The following is a 15,301-nucleotide window of genomic DNA, read 5'->3' as shown; positions in this document are numbered from 1 at the left end:
GAATTTCTAAACTTATAGAGGTTGCGATCCCGGAGGCACAGTCACAAGAAGTGTTAGGAGTACTAACATATGCAATGCCTTTACATCATTAGCAATAGAAATCAAGCCTACCCCCACACCTGTGATTAGGGGTCCTATCTTGATGGAACCCAGGGCAAACATGAAATTCTTGCTTTCAAAGCACACTCCTCAAGTGAGCATTACAGCTCACATCTCTGATGTGTCCAGCTTTTTCTCAGCTCCAGGCCCGAATAGCTAGTACACAGCTGGTGAGCGCTGACCCTTCGTGGCTGTCAGGGTGGTCAGCAGCATCAGGTATGGTCCTCTCAAGCAAGGCTCGAGTGTCTGGACCCGATGTTGTCATACGTGGACGGATTCCCTGACGTGAAATTGGTGAGATGGCTCAGTGGTCCCCAGAACATAGGCTATTCCTAGCTTTGACCAGACTTCTTTCTGTATTACCTGTAGGTCTTTTAGCCTGGCATACAAATCATAATTACTGTGAAATGTCGGTTCAGTTACATCATCTAATACAGTCGGAGGAGCTGTGGCCCCATATAAGATCTCAAAGGGGTAAGGCTGAATCTCAGAGGAATATCACTTGCTCTGATGAGAGCAAGAGAGAAGGAGTGCCATCCAGTCTGCACCAGCCTCCATGGTCGATTTGGTCAGGGTCACTTTTAGGGTTCTATTTATTCTCCCTACCTGTCCTGAGCTTTGAGGTCTGTAATGTAATTTCCAATGGACCTCTAAATACCTTGCCACACCCTGGATTACCTTGGCAATGAAAGAAGGGCTGTTGTCTGTCATAATTACCTTGGGCACTCAAAACTGGGGAAGATCTCTTCCTCTTCTTTTTATGACTACCAAGGCCATCTTTTGCTTGGTGGAGAAACCTTCTATCTATTCCTGACGCTACAGACACTCCTGGTTTTATCTCAGTGAAGTTAACTTCGACTTCTCAATAAACGCCTTAGGTCTCTTTGCCCTGTTTGTCTGTTAAGCTTTCACCTGTGACATACCTGACAGTTTTCTACTGTCTCTCTTTCTAAAGTCGTAAAGTATATTACATATAACTTAACTACTTGGATAAGCTTCTTATCCCCACAAATGAGTCCATTTGAGTCTTTTGTTTATTCTCTGGGGAGTATAGTTTTCCCCTAAAGTGTGTCATTGTTCTTCCTCTTCTAAGCAATTTGGGCCTTTTCTTCTGTTGTACATTCTAAGTGAGGCCATCCCTTAGTCCAATCCCAGTTCCCAGTGTCTGTCTCTTGCAGGCCTGCAACCAGGATAGGCTCCTGCATAGCCATTTCTCGAGCCACTTGATCTGCTTTGTTATTACCTCATGCCACTGAATCACTTCCCTCCTGATATCCTGGGCAATGAATAATACTCACAATTGCTGGCTTCATCAGGGCATCCAAATGACAGCAAGGGATAGGGGCAGAGAGGGATGACCATGAACTAGTAGGTTACCTGGCACACACCAAGGTCCACAGTTCTTCAGGTAGTCCATAAGCTTTACTACCCTACATTCCTACAATGGACCTTCAATCTTGTTTGGAGGTTCTACCAGGAGAACGCAGCTACTCATATACCCTTGACCGAAGACCGATCCAGCTAACCAAAACCACTATCATCACAATACAACCCAAAGCAAAATCAAACTCTAAATGTCCAATGTCTGAGGATCCACTTACAATCTACTAGGCTCCTCCAAGGACTTAGGTCACTTCTCCAGCTCTGCCCTTTGTAGCACACACCCTGTCTTCTAGGTTCCAGATGCCTGTACTCTACTGCTGCTGCTGCTCTTGCTGGTCATCTCATGGTACTGGCATCTCCATAATGCTGCTCTCTTCTGCTGCAACTAGGCTTTACCAATAGCCTCTCAAATGCTCTCTTCATGATGCCAAGCCTCAACTTCTTTGTATGACACCTTCAGTCCTGGACCATCAATTGCAACTGAGGCTGTATCTTCACCAGTGGCCTTCCATGGCTTCTCACAGTGCCCAGACTCACTTGTTCTTCCTGAATCCTTCATGCCTTCAAAACCAGTACCACCTGGGTGACTCTTATACACTATTAAGTCCAGCCACAGCACACTACCTTGGCTTTCTCTGCAACACAGCCTCTTTGTGCTCTCAGAAAATACTTTCTAGAAGATTTCACATCAATGATGCTGGTCTATTCTTAATCACCACTAATTTCTTCCAGATGACCAGCCTCAATAGTCCCAGTAATGCAAAGGTCATACTTTACCAGTTCTGGTATTCTGTTAATCACAACTGACTCTTAACCCAGATAACCAAAACCACAGAATCTTCACAATCAAAACAGCAACAGCCCTGATAAGACTCTTTCTAGGCTGGAGAGGCCTGCTCTCTACTACTGATGCTGTTCTTCAAGGTACTGGCATTCTCTGGCCTCACAACTCATTGATTATTGTTGTACCCTGATAGGGGAGGCACTGGATTTCAGTCCAACCACAATGGGAGTGACCCTCTCTGCCATCTTCATTCCACCAGTCTTTGCCCAGGCTTTTGGATATTATTTTGGCCATTTGCTAATGTCTGGGGCTTACTGTCCTCTAGTTTTAAAGCCATTATCATGGAAGTGGGATTACCCCCACTTTACTTTGGGTCCTATCTCAGTAAACTGAATCTGTGCCTTCAACTTTGTCAACAAGTCTCTTCCCAACAAAGGCACAGAGCATTCAGGAATAAACAGAAAGGAATGGGACACCCATCCTTTACCAGGACAACTGTTTGTGATGTGGTCCACGGATATTGTTTCTGCACAGTTGCCCCCACAATTATGGTCTTTTTGTCTTTTAATTCTTTTGATGATTGTTTTAGGACTGAATGCTCCGCTCCGGTATACACCAGAAAGTCTATAGGGGTCCATTCCACTTTGAGGATTATCCTAGGCTTGGGGAGGGGGTCTGAGCCCCTTCTCCCCTAATCATTTCAAGAGCCAGGACCTTAGGTCTCCTGCCTTTCTTCTTTGGGCTATCTCGGGCCCAATGTCCTTTTTCTTTGCAATACTGATCTTTCTCCAACAGACCTCTCTGCATCTCTCGGCTTCAATACAGTCTTGGTCTTCTATTTCCCAGGTACTCTGTCTGCCTAGATCATGCATCTCTCTATCTCTATCTCCCAGTACTATGGCCGGTATTCTAGACAAGTGCCCCCTTCTTACAATCCACCAATCTACTCTCTCTTCCCTTTTTCTCTTTTCTTTCCTGCTTCTCTTCCTCAGTCTCTCTAACTTCACTTTCTCTACAACTTACACTAACTCTCAATGATTTAGCTTAACCCTTCAAGTTGCTGCATCTTTCTCTTTATATCTTTCCATACCTTAGCCAAATTGGTGGGATATTTTTCAGGCCCTCAGAGACCCACCTTTGGAGCCTGGCAGTAGACCAGGCCCTCCCAACCATCAGGCGTGTTGAAGTCAACAGGCAGAAGTGAGGGCCTTCCATCCACCTAACAGCTACTAAAAAGCATGTCAACTGGAATGGTGAGAAAACAAGAACAGAGCCCATAAAATAGAGGTACGCCAAAGGGGACAAATAGCATTCAGTCACACAAAAAATGAGAATCAAAAATTAGGAGACAAAAACAGAAGTACTAACAAAAACAAAAAACAAGCAGCCGCTGCAAGATCACCACAAAACTGAACTGATTCAGATGGGAGCTTCCGTGACCGCACCAAAGACAGCTGAAGGAGAACAGATTCCATATTACTCCTCCTTCCCAAAAGGACACCAAAGACAGAAGAAGGAGAGCAGATCGAAAATAATGATTAAGTCAAAGGTGCTTTCTGGAGGCCAGCAGACATCAAATGCTGGCCATTCCAAGGAGCAAAAAGTCTGTCATGATCCTTTCTTAATCTTAACTGACAGGTTGTGTGCTCTAGCCCAAACCTCAGTCCAGTGATCTAAAGTCAAACTCAGAGGAGTCTTCACAGTCTGTCCCATCGTCACAAATAACACAGGACATAAACACAGAGAGCAAAGAGACAAACTAACAGATCTGACTGTGTAGTGGTCCAGGGTCAAACTCAGAGGGGTCGTCACAGTCTGTCCCATCATCACAGTCCCAAGATCACAGAGACCTAAGACACACAGACTGAGACTAACAGACATCCCTCTCCACCTAGACAGGCAAGACCAGTCTGGAAAAACAGACGGCTGGAAGGACGTTTCGCTGCTCTAGTCCAGCAGAACTACTGGGTCTTCACCAGCTCCCAGACGGCTGGGAGGGTGGTACTTTTCTCCAACTCCAGGAGAATCAATGTATCCTCACCAGCACCAAGACAGGAATCACCCTTGCATCCCTGGGGTCCCTACAAACCTCCTGGGATGTCTCCCAGGGCAGTGCAGTCAGTGAGCCTCTGGGACACCTACCAATACTCACACACCTCCGCCTCTACCCGAGACGCAAGCGACTGCAAAATCAGAACTCGCATGCACATACAGAACCAGAATTCAGCCAGCACAGAAACACAAACAAACAGACAATATCTAACCATTCAAGTTTATCTCCAGAGACAAGGGTGATGATCACTGATCCCAGACCAGGCTCAAAATGTAAGACCGCCAAAGGTCTTCAAGTCTCGAGATGATGCTACCCCCCAAAAACTCACAAGACACTGATCTTGTTGTAATCACCATGTAGTTTATTGATAGGGATGACAGAAACCAGCGCACTGGGGTCGAGACATGTAACCCACACAGGGGTAGAAGAGTTTGACCTCGAATGGTTGGGAGAAGGGGTATTTAAAGGAAAAATCATATCAAATCACAAGGAAGAACCTCCTATTTCTCATGATTGTTACCGAAGCACAATGAAGAACCTCTTGTTTCTCATGATTGTTTTTTAGAATTTTAATCCAACACTATGATTTACCAGATCCTGATACTATTGTAGTCAGCAGCTATTATGGTGACTTGCTATTATGGTTAGCTAGTTTCTGGAACAAAGTGGCTGAACCAGCTGGTGCAATTACTTACTCTATCTGTGGTCAGCTAGTTCCTGGAACAGGCAATTCCATGGCTCATTTTGGCTTCAACTTTTGTCTAGGGGGCAATCTTCAACTTTTTTCTATCAGTCCAATCTCTCAAAATTGGGTGATTCAGCTGGTTTTGTGTATAAACTGGTGGTCTGAAGAAATAGTCCTTTGTAGATATGCTGACCAAGTAACAGCAAGCAGGCAAATAAAAAAGCATTCCTATTCCAGCAGCAGATAGAGTCCATATTAAACTCTTACCCTCTGGATTTAAAGTGAGTATCAATCTGAATTAGGTCTATGCATCATCCCACATCAAGATATGGATCAATGGCTTGTTTTTTTCCATTCTCAACATTCTGGTCACAGGTGTGTCTTCTTTTTCTGGATTGTAGTTTATTCCAAATATAGTGAAGTTGAAAGCCAAGAATAACCATCCAAATCCACCCTTCTTCGACTTGACAAAAATTGTATCTCATGTCAAAATGAAAACTATAACCAGGTTATAAATACAGCTAACATGATATAACCATCCCTGCTACGAAGGCATAAGCAATAATAAGGACAAAATGATGCCTAACATGATAACCTTTCCCCTAGAAAAACCACAAACAAATTGTGAATTAGGGTAGTTCAGTGTCCTTTACGAAGCATCCTTTTACTATCTCAAACTTAAATATGATAACTGTTGATAGTCTTTGAATTGATCTTAAAGAAATTAAAGAATACAAAATATCTCTTTACATGGATAGCAACACTCCTATCTATTGTAATCATCATTTCTACAACTGGACAAGTGGCCTTTGATGATATATATACCTATCTACTTTACTGCTCATTTTGTATTTCTACCATTCTCCACAAGCATGTCAGCAGATCTTCACTTCTTTCCTGAAGAAGTGACCCATACCTTTATTCATAAACGGTCTTTTCACTTTGAACTTCTGCCCAGATTAAGCCATTATAGTTTCCCATTGACATTATTCAGGGGACATGATACTACTAAGAGGTGTCCTTCATAATCTTCCCCCCACATTGTGGAGAGGAAATACAGTTTCTCCATGGTGATCTACTGTTACCCCTGTTATCACTGTTATTCCTTTCTTAGTCTATTAGGTTAAGGTCAACAGAAGCCCAAAATGACCAGGAAGAAATCTGGGTTTAAATTTCAAAGGAATGTTCATTGTGACTCATAAGAGGAAGACGTCCAACCTTTTGAAGCACACCTTTTAGAACAACAGATCTTACTGTCTCTGGTACAGGAAAGAAAAATTTTGTTGTAGGCCTTACTCTTAGTAAGGATATTCTTAGCCACCTTTGATTCCTGGACAGTGGATATGGGAGAAACCCTATCATATATTGAAGTGTGATTTAACCCACATACTGAGTTCTGAAGAACCTTGACCCAGGTATCCATGGCTCTCTAACCATGTCTTCATAAAAGCCACTGAATCTTCCTATTACGCCAGCTCTTTCAGTATGGTGGGAAATATGGCTGTAAAATGAGTTCCTTAGTAAAGGAAATACTGTATGTAATACCAGGATGGTGGATATGATTTTTGTAAGTGTACAGATTATGGTTTTGGCAAAAACAATGTGTTCCAGAATGTACTCCAGAATGAACGAGGTATTTCTTCCCCACAGAGGACATGGTCCAACATAGTGCACATGACAACAGATTGGAGACCGGCCAGCCCAGGAAATGGTACCATATATGGGGTTGGGTGTTGAGTTCTGCTGTTGGCATACCTGGGATTCAGCTTTAGTTGTGCCCAGGTGTGACTTGGTGAGTGAAAGTTCATATTGATGAGCACATAAATGAATAAACACATCTCTGCTACCATGGCCACTTTGTTTTTGTTCCAATGAGCAATGATAAGAATGGCTGGGAAAAGAGGCTGGCACCAGCATAAAATTTAGAAACATCAATGAACTAGGTCCTAGTCTTCTCTTCCTCAGTCAATATATCATAGGAATCACTATATGAGGCTATGGATGCATATTTTGTAGCAACTGCATTTTAATAGGAATAGAAACTATATGCATTTGGGGACCTTCTTTATATTGTCTGCTTGTGTATTTATGATCTGCTTGGGCCCATATGTATATAAACGATTACCATTTGATAATAGATTGGTTTTTTGCCAGTTCCACTTCATGACTATGTGGGTCACTTTTCTTTGTATGTTAAATGGTTAACATAATGTCAAATCCTTGGATTTCCCTATAACAGGCACAGAATAGTCTTTAAAAAGGAGAACTGTTGCTGTAGTCTTGTTCCATAATTCCACTGGTCTCTTCAGTGATACAAGTATACAGTCCTGCCAAAGGCCCCCATGGCATCCCTCTCTGACACTTCTACCTCAATAATACAGGGTCAGCTAGATCATGTGTTTCAAGTGGTAGAGCAGCCTGCAGAGCAGCCTGGAGCTGTTGAAGAATATTTGAATGTCCCAAGCTCATCATGAAACTAGAAGCTTTCCAAATCACTTGGTTTATGGGGTGGAGGAACATAGCCAAGTAAGTAATCTACTGTCTCCAGGATCCTAATAGATCCCATAATCAGTGCCTTCTTTCTTTATGGTGAGAAAGGTCAGGTACAGTAGCTTATCCTTCACCTTACAAGGAATGTCTCTGCATTTCCATTGTCCAACATGACTGAACTTTCACTGAGGTGGACTATATTTGAATGTTGTTTAAATACTTCCCATTCTGACACGTGTGTGTGTGTGTTTGTGTGTGTGTGTGTGTGTGTGTGTGTGTGTGTTACCAATGAGTCAAAAGTGGTTGTTGCCTCACTCTAAGTTGACTCAATCAACATAATTCCTACAGTTTATTGCAACAATATGATATTTGTGCAAGAGACATACAAGTTGCCTTCTAACTAAGTTATGACTCATATCAGGAGACTTAATTTATCCTATAGGCAAATCTATAAATGATTTTGGTTCCCCTTGTGAGCAGATACTGAGACATAAGCATTTACTTGATTAAGAGCTATAAACCATATCCCAGGAGATATTTTACATTGCCCAAGAGAGCATACAATACTTGTACAGCATTGCATTTGGAATTATTACTTGATTTAATTTTTGATAGTCAACTCTCATTTTCTAAGTCCTATCTGTCTTCTTACTAGCCTGATAAGAGAATTAAAGGGAAATATAAGGAGAACCAACTCCACTGTATCTTTCAAGTTCTCGATGATGGCACAATTTTTCTAATTCCTCCAGGAATACAATACTACTCTTGATTCACTATTTTCTTGGAACAGGTGACTCTAAAGGCTCCTGTACTGACATTCCAAGTATCAGAGCTTTGACTTAGCTTGACCTTGGAACCAGTATGAGATCTGCTAACTTCTAAGTATATCTGTTCCAAGTATCCATTCTGAAACTGAGGAAATAACCACAGAATGAATCAAACAATGTCCATTAGTCATCTGGTTTCCAAAAGCTTCCAGCTTAACTGGAGGACACAGTGTTTCTTGGAATCACATGGAATCATCATCAATTCAGATCCAGTATCCACTAGACTCCAGAATATCTGCTTGGATTCTTTACCCCAATGTTCTCTTGTAAAAGGAAATAGATCCTTGTGGGGAAGACGTGTAGAAAGGTTTACATAAAAACTTATAACTATCTCATCGCCATTCTTCAGGGAAACCCAGCTACCTTCTGTTCCTCAGAGTAGGAAACAAGTTCTGAGTCTGCAAGATGGCTCATGTCTAGAAATTAGTTCTTCAGCAAAGATTGCCTTTTACCTTGATCTAATGTAATCTTTCTTTCCTTTGTTTGTAAAGTTCTCTCTGCATATAAAGGACAAAGGGAAATTCAGTAGGCTTCTTATCGATTTCATACCTGGGAACACCATGATTGATGAGCATATAGCAAAGGTCCACAAGTCGTATCAGCATAAAATTCAGAACATCTGTGCTGACCATTAAAAAGAAGTGACGTTACTGGCATGCTAATAATGGCTTAGTCTCCCTTTCTCTTCTAGAACTCAGGACCACCAGACAAAGCATACCAACTTGCACAATCGGCTGTGCCCTGCACCTTCCCTTACTAATTAAGAGAATGACTTACATCTTCATTTATCAAGGCATTTTCTTAATTGAAGTTCCCTCCTTTCAACTCTGGCTTGAATGAAATTTGCCACCACCAATTGGTAAAAAAACCTTGTGCTATTATGGGCCTACTTATAAGCGAGTTCTCTGATAACTACTGTTTTAATTTGGGTTTCCACTGATGTGAAGAGTCAATAGAACTTAGGCAACTCTTGTAAGAGAAAACATTTAAGCGTGGTTGGCATACAGGTTAAGAGGTCCATTCCATTATTATCAAGACAGGAATATGACAGCTTCCAGCCAGGCATGGTGATAAAAGTGCTGAGAGTATTGCATCTTCATCTGAAGGCACACAGGAGAGGATTGTAATCCTCAGGTAGCTAGGAGAAGGCACTTTAATGAAAATTAAGACATAACTTTCCCAAATTTTCAGACACAAGGAAAGCAGTGCTGAAAGGAAAATTCATAGCTCTGACTGCCTCCAAAAAGAACTTGGAGAGAGCATATATTAGCAGCTTGACAGAACATTGAAAAGTACTAGAGCAAAAAGAAACAAATACACATGAGAGGAGTAGATGGCAGGAAATAATCAAACTCAGGGCTGAAAGCAACCAAGTAGAACAAAAGGAACTGTATAAAGAACCAACAAAACCAGGAGCTTATTCTTTGAGAAAAACAACAAAATAGATAAACACTTAGCCAGAGTAAGAAGAGGGCATAAAGACAGTATCCAAATTACCAAAATCAGAAATGAAAGGGGAGAAGTGACCACAGAATTTGAGGAAATTCTTAAATGAACAGAACCTACTACAAACAACTATACCAACAAAACTGGAAAATATGGATGAAACGGACAACTGTTTAGAAAGACATCAGGTACCAAAGTTAATTCAGGATCAGATAAACTACCTCAACAATCCCATAACTCCTTCAGAAATAGAAGTAGGTATTAAAATTCTCAAAATCAAAAGACACCAAGGACCAGGTGTGTTCAGTTGAGAATTATATCACCCCTTCATAGAAGCCCTAATACTAATACTGTACAAACTAATCCACAAAATAGAAACAAAAGGAATACTACACAATTTCTTTTATGAAGCCACTGTTATGCCTATACCTAAAACACACAAAGACCCAATAAAGAAAGAGAACTTCAGACTAATTTCCCTTAAGAATATTGATGCATAAAATCTCACGAACTGAATCCAAGAACACATTCAAAGGATCATCCATCATCATCAAGTAGGTTTCATTCCAGGTATGCAAGGATGGCTCAATATTGGAAATCCATCAATATAATCTACTATGTAAACAAACTCAAAGAAAAACATTTGAAAAAAATTCAGCACCACTTCATGTTAAAAGTCTTGGAAAGGTCAGGAATTCAAGGTCCATACCTAAATATAGTAAAGCAAAATGCAGCAAACCAGTAGCTAACATTAAACTAAATGGAGAAAAACTTGAAGCAATCCCACTAAAATGAGAAACTAAACACAGATGCCCACTCTCTCACTAAGTATTCAATACAGTACTGGAAGTCCTAGCCTTAGCAATCAGAAAACAGCAGGAGGCCTAAGGATACAAACTGGAAAGGAGGAAGTCAAAATATCACTATTTGAAAATGATACGATAGTATACTTAAGTGACCCCAAAAGTTCCACCAGAGAACTACTAGGCCTGATAAGGAACTTCAGCAAAGTGGCTGTGTAAAAACTTAACTCAAACAAATCAGGAATTTTTCTCTACTCAAAGTTTAAAGAGGCTGAGAAAGAAATTAGGGAAACAGCCCATTTCAGAATAGTCACAAATAACATAAAATACCATGGTGTGAATCAAACAATGCAAGTGAACAATATGTAAGACAAGAACTTCAAGTCTCTGAAGGAAGAAATTGAAGAAGATCTCAGAAGATGGAACGACCTACCGTGATTGTGGATTGGCAGGATGATTATTGTAAAAATTGCTACCTGGCTAAAAGAAATCTACAGACTCATTGAAATCAGCTTCAAAATCAAACTCAATTCTTCATAGAGTTAGAAAGAGGAATTTGCAAATTAATATGGAATAACTGTGGGAAGTGCCATAATGTGAAGGAACCCAGTGTAAGGTTCATTGGGATAGAAAACAAAAGGGAAGGGGATATGTGCTGTATACAACATGAGATGCTCGCTCCACAGCAAGGGGAAATGAGTACTCCCCGAAAGACACTGAAGAATGCTGCCTCACGGAAGTAGAACGTTAAGGGTTTTTGGAACCTACTTTGGCTGGGCTCCGTGGAACAGAGAGGTGAAGGAAAGGTACAGCTGAAGGAAACATGGGAGGGAGAATGTTCAAGGAAAGCCAGCAACAAAAGAGACGAGTGATGTTGATGAAAGAATCCAGGCAAACGAAATGCATGGACTCATCTGTCTTCCTTGCATTGCTTGGTTGAGCTACCTCTTCCTGAACTCCACCGAAAACGGTCCAACAAAACCTTCCGGCAGTGGACTTGCAGCTTCTGTGGGATTGAACTGATTGGCAGAGTGATATCAGCTGACAGATGTGCTGAGGATAGACCTATTGAGCACAGGTGATATATATGGAGGGATAGAAATAGAACTTGAGGGTCTCGTGTCTTCTTCAGTGGTCTTCCATTCCCTGAGAGAAGGACAGCTGAGAATCTCTCCTGGTCTTCCTCCTGCTGAAGCATGCTTAACCTGAGGTCTGGCTGCCACTGCTGGCTTTTGCCACAGCTGCTGGTCCTTGATTGCTATCCTGACTCTAGCAAATTGGACTGCTGCTATATCCCTGAAGTGTTTGCTAGCAGACTGAGCTGCCACTTTCTGGACAAACTAGGTGTGGCTGCTCCAAGGAAACAACTATTGGTCTGCTTACAGAGAGGAGACTCGCATGGCGGCATTCTGTGAGGCCCAACCAGCAGCTTACGAATTCATCTGTAGATACTTTCACACAACCATTGGACAGAAGCCAGAGAGAAATGGGGTTGTCTTAAGGAAAAGCTGGAGTATCTGAGAAGCATGGAGGCCCCTCGGGAAGACCAAAAAGACTCAACTAACCTGGATCCTCAAGATCTTAGAGAACAAGCAACCAACCAGACAGCATATATCTTCTGAGAGGAGGCCTCCAAAACATATACTCCAGAGGACTGCCTTTTCAGGTCCCATAGAATAGATGCAACTAAGCCGAGGGAGACTTGAGGCCTCAGGGAGTGGGGAGGTCTGGTTGGTGGGGAGAGGTATTGGGGAACAGCTCCTTGGACAGTGTGTGGTGGGAGGTGTTCTGGGATGAGTGTGGAATGGCATGGGGATGGTGACTGGACTGTAAATGTAAGACTAAAGTATAATAAAAGGAAAAATTGAACCTTTCTAAACTGGTCCATGTTCACATTATCCTTTCTTGTACACTTTCTCTGATGTGTGGTGGGCCATAAGGGAGGACTATGAGATTAAGAAACACCGTGAAGAAGCTTTTTAGGTTATCTCACTCATGATGATATTTTCCTAGTCCTACCCGTTTGCCTACGAATTTCATAAAGTCCTTCTTTTAAATAGTTGAGTAGTACTCCCTTGAGTAAACATACCACATTTTCTCCATACATTCCTCTGCTGAAAGACATCTGGGTACTTTCCAGCTTCTCGCTAGTATGAATAAGGGTGCTTTGAGCATAGAGGAGAAAGCGTCCTTGTTCTAGGGTGGAGCAAGTTTTGGGGATATGCCCAGGTAGGGAGTATCGTCTCCACATTTCTGAGGAAGTTCCAGACTGATTTCCAGAGTGCTTCTACCAGCTTGCGGTCCCACCAAGATTGGAGGACGGTTCATTTGTCTCCACATCCTTCCCAGCATCTGATGTCACCTGAGTTTTGAACTTAGCCACTCTGCCTGTTGGGAGACAAACTCTCAGAGTTGTTTGTATTTGCATTTACTAGAGTACTGAGTATGTTTAACCTTTTTTTTAATTGCTTCGGGGCCATTCCGTATTCCCCACTTAAGGTTCTTTCTTAATTTCCCCATTTTTATTTGGCTTACTCTGCTATCTGCATTCTAAATTTTTGAGAGCTTTGTAGAGTGTAGATATTAGCCTCCTATTGGATGGAGGGTTGGTAAGAACTTTCTTTCCCCATTCAGTTGGTCTCTGTTTTGTCCCTATTTACACGGCCATATTACTTTCAGGATCTTTCCACACTCATGTGGTCCCATTTGTTGCTTTGTTCTTTTTGTCAGTTTGTTATTGATGTTTTCATTTTTTATCGTTTGGGATTTTCTTTCTTTTTTGATTTGGTCTTTGTTTGAATTTTTTCTTTTCCTTTTTGGCCTTAGAACAGAAACCATTTGCCTTCTGACCAAGTGACTTTCTTTCCCCTTTGCCTCTCAGTTCTAGGATCTGACCCACATTCTCTTCTTTTAGTTTCAGTGTATCTGGTTTTACATGTTGGTCTTAGATCTACTTGGAGTTGAGCTTTGTACAAGGAGATGAGAATGTATCATTTTCCATTCCTCCACAAGGAGATTTCCACTGGAAAGAGCACCATTTCTTGAAAATTAGGTCTTTTTTCTATTGGGTGATTTTAGCTCCTTTGCAAAGGTCAAATGACCTTAGGTGGGTGAGTTGATTCCCAGGTCTTCAATTCTATTCCCTTGATCCTCCTGCCTTTCCTTGTACTGGGCACTCTTTATCTCTATTGCTCTGCAATAGAGCTTGAGGTCATGGGCGATGGTTCCTACCTTCTTATTTTGAAGCAGCAACACATTTCATATACACTGTCCTGGAATTACCGTTCAGTGAGACTAAACTTTCCAATGATATGGATGCATGCGTTCCTTAAAACTAGAAGCATACCAACCAAACACGGATGTTTTACATTCGTGAAGATGCAAACGAATAGGAGGAAAATATTCTTGTAAATTTATAATAATTGGATAGGGTGTAGTGCTGAGATCTCCTGCTAGTAATGTGTGGTTTTCTCTAAAAATTCAAGCTGGAGTAATATTTCTTTATGGTTCTGAGTGTGCTAGTGTTTGGGGCACAATCAAGATGTAATCTTGTTGGGTTTATCTTTGATGGGTATAATATCTCCCTCACCATGTCTTTTGACTCAACGTGGTAGAAATTCTATTTTCCTCGACATTAAAACATCTGCTCCAGCTTTTTGGGTGTGTCAGATTGCTTGGAATTTTAAATTCAGGGCTTTATTCCAAATCTGCAACTGCCTTTGCTGCTGAGGTATGTTTCTTGTGTGTAGCAGATTGAAGAATTTCTTTTGCATCGATTGTATTATCTTTTGCCTATTAGGTTGGAGTCGAGTCCTTCGATGTTGAAAGATGTTAATAACTAATGATGGTTAATTTCAGTAATTTAGATAACTGTTGTGGTGGTGATGGTTTTGGCGGCGACAGCAGTGTTGTGGAGGAGTGGGAGGTGGGGCCTGAGTTTGTGGGTTTGTGTTCCACTTTTCTTTTTGGTGCTGTGAAATTATCTACCCCGTTTTGTTGAATATAGTAATCCTCCTCCAGATGCAGGTTTCTTTCTAATATCTTTGTAGGGCTGTGTGTGGGAGTCAAAGTTTATATTAGAATCGGTCATGGGAATCTAGTTTCCTTCCTTTGTCGAGAATGAAAGTTTTGCTGGGTATATTAGTGTATGTTAGCAGTTTTATTGTATAATATCTATAAAACACCTGCCCAGCAACTTCTGTGTTTCAGGGCCTCTGTTGAGAAATCAGGTTTAATTCTCATTGATCATGAGTGAGATCAAACAGACACAAATAACTTATGTGGTATCTATTCACCTGTAAGGGATATTACCTGTAAAATACAAGATAAAGTAAACAGGATAAAAAGAATCTCCAAAGCCGCACAACACAGAGAAAAGTTGGAGAAGTATTGAACCCTTCTAACAAGGAGAAAGAAAATAGAGGTTGAGGGTAGATGGACAGAGGGTTCCGAGTTGGTCATCAGGTAAGGCAGGGTATGGGATCATGGAGGTAGAGAGACGTGTATTGGTAATGGGACATCTCTGGGCCTGAGAGCTTACTGGAACAAGTGGGAAGACACAAGGTGATCTGTCGGCAAGCACAGATGAGACTCCTAACAATGGGGGATTTGATCCTGAAGTGGCCCCTCCCTGTAACATGACATTATGATCAAACATTCTTCTTCTCCTCCTCCTCCTTTTCTTTGTCCTCCTTGTCCTCCTTCTCCTTCTTGTCCTCCTCCTCCTCCTCC

This window comes from Rattus norvegicus, chromosome 4, assembly GCF_036323735.1.
Source record: "Rattus norvegicus strain BN/NHsdMcwi chromosome 4, GRCr8, whole genome shotgun sequence".
Classification (NCBI taxonomy): domain Eukaryota; kingdom Metazoa; phylum Chordata; class Mammalia; order Rodentia; family Muridae; genus Rattus; species Rattus norvegicus.
The sequence above is the reverse complement of the archived record's forward strand: the minus strand, read 5'-3'. Positions refer to the sequence as shown.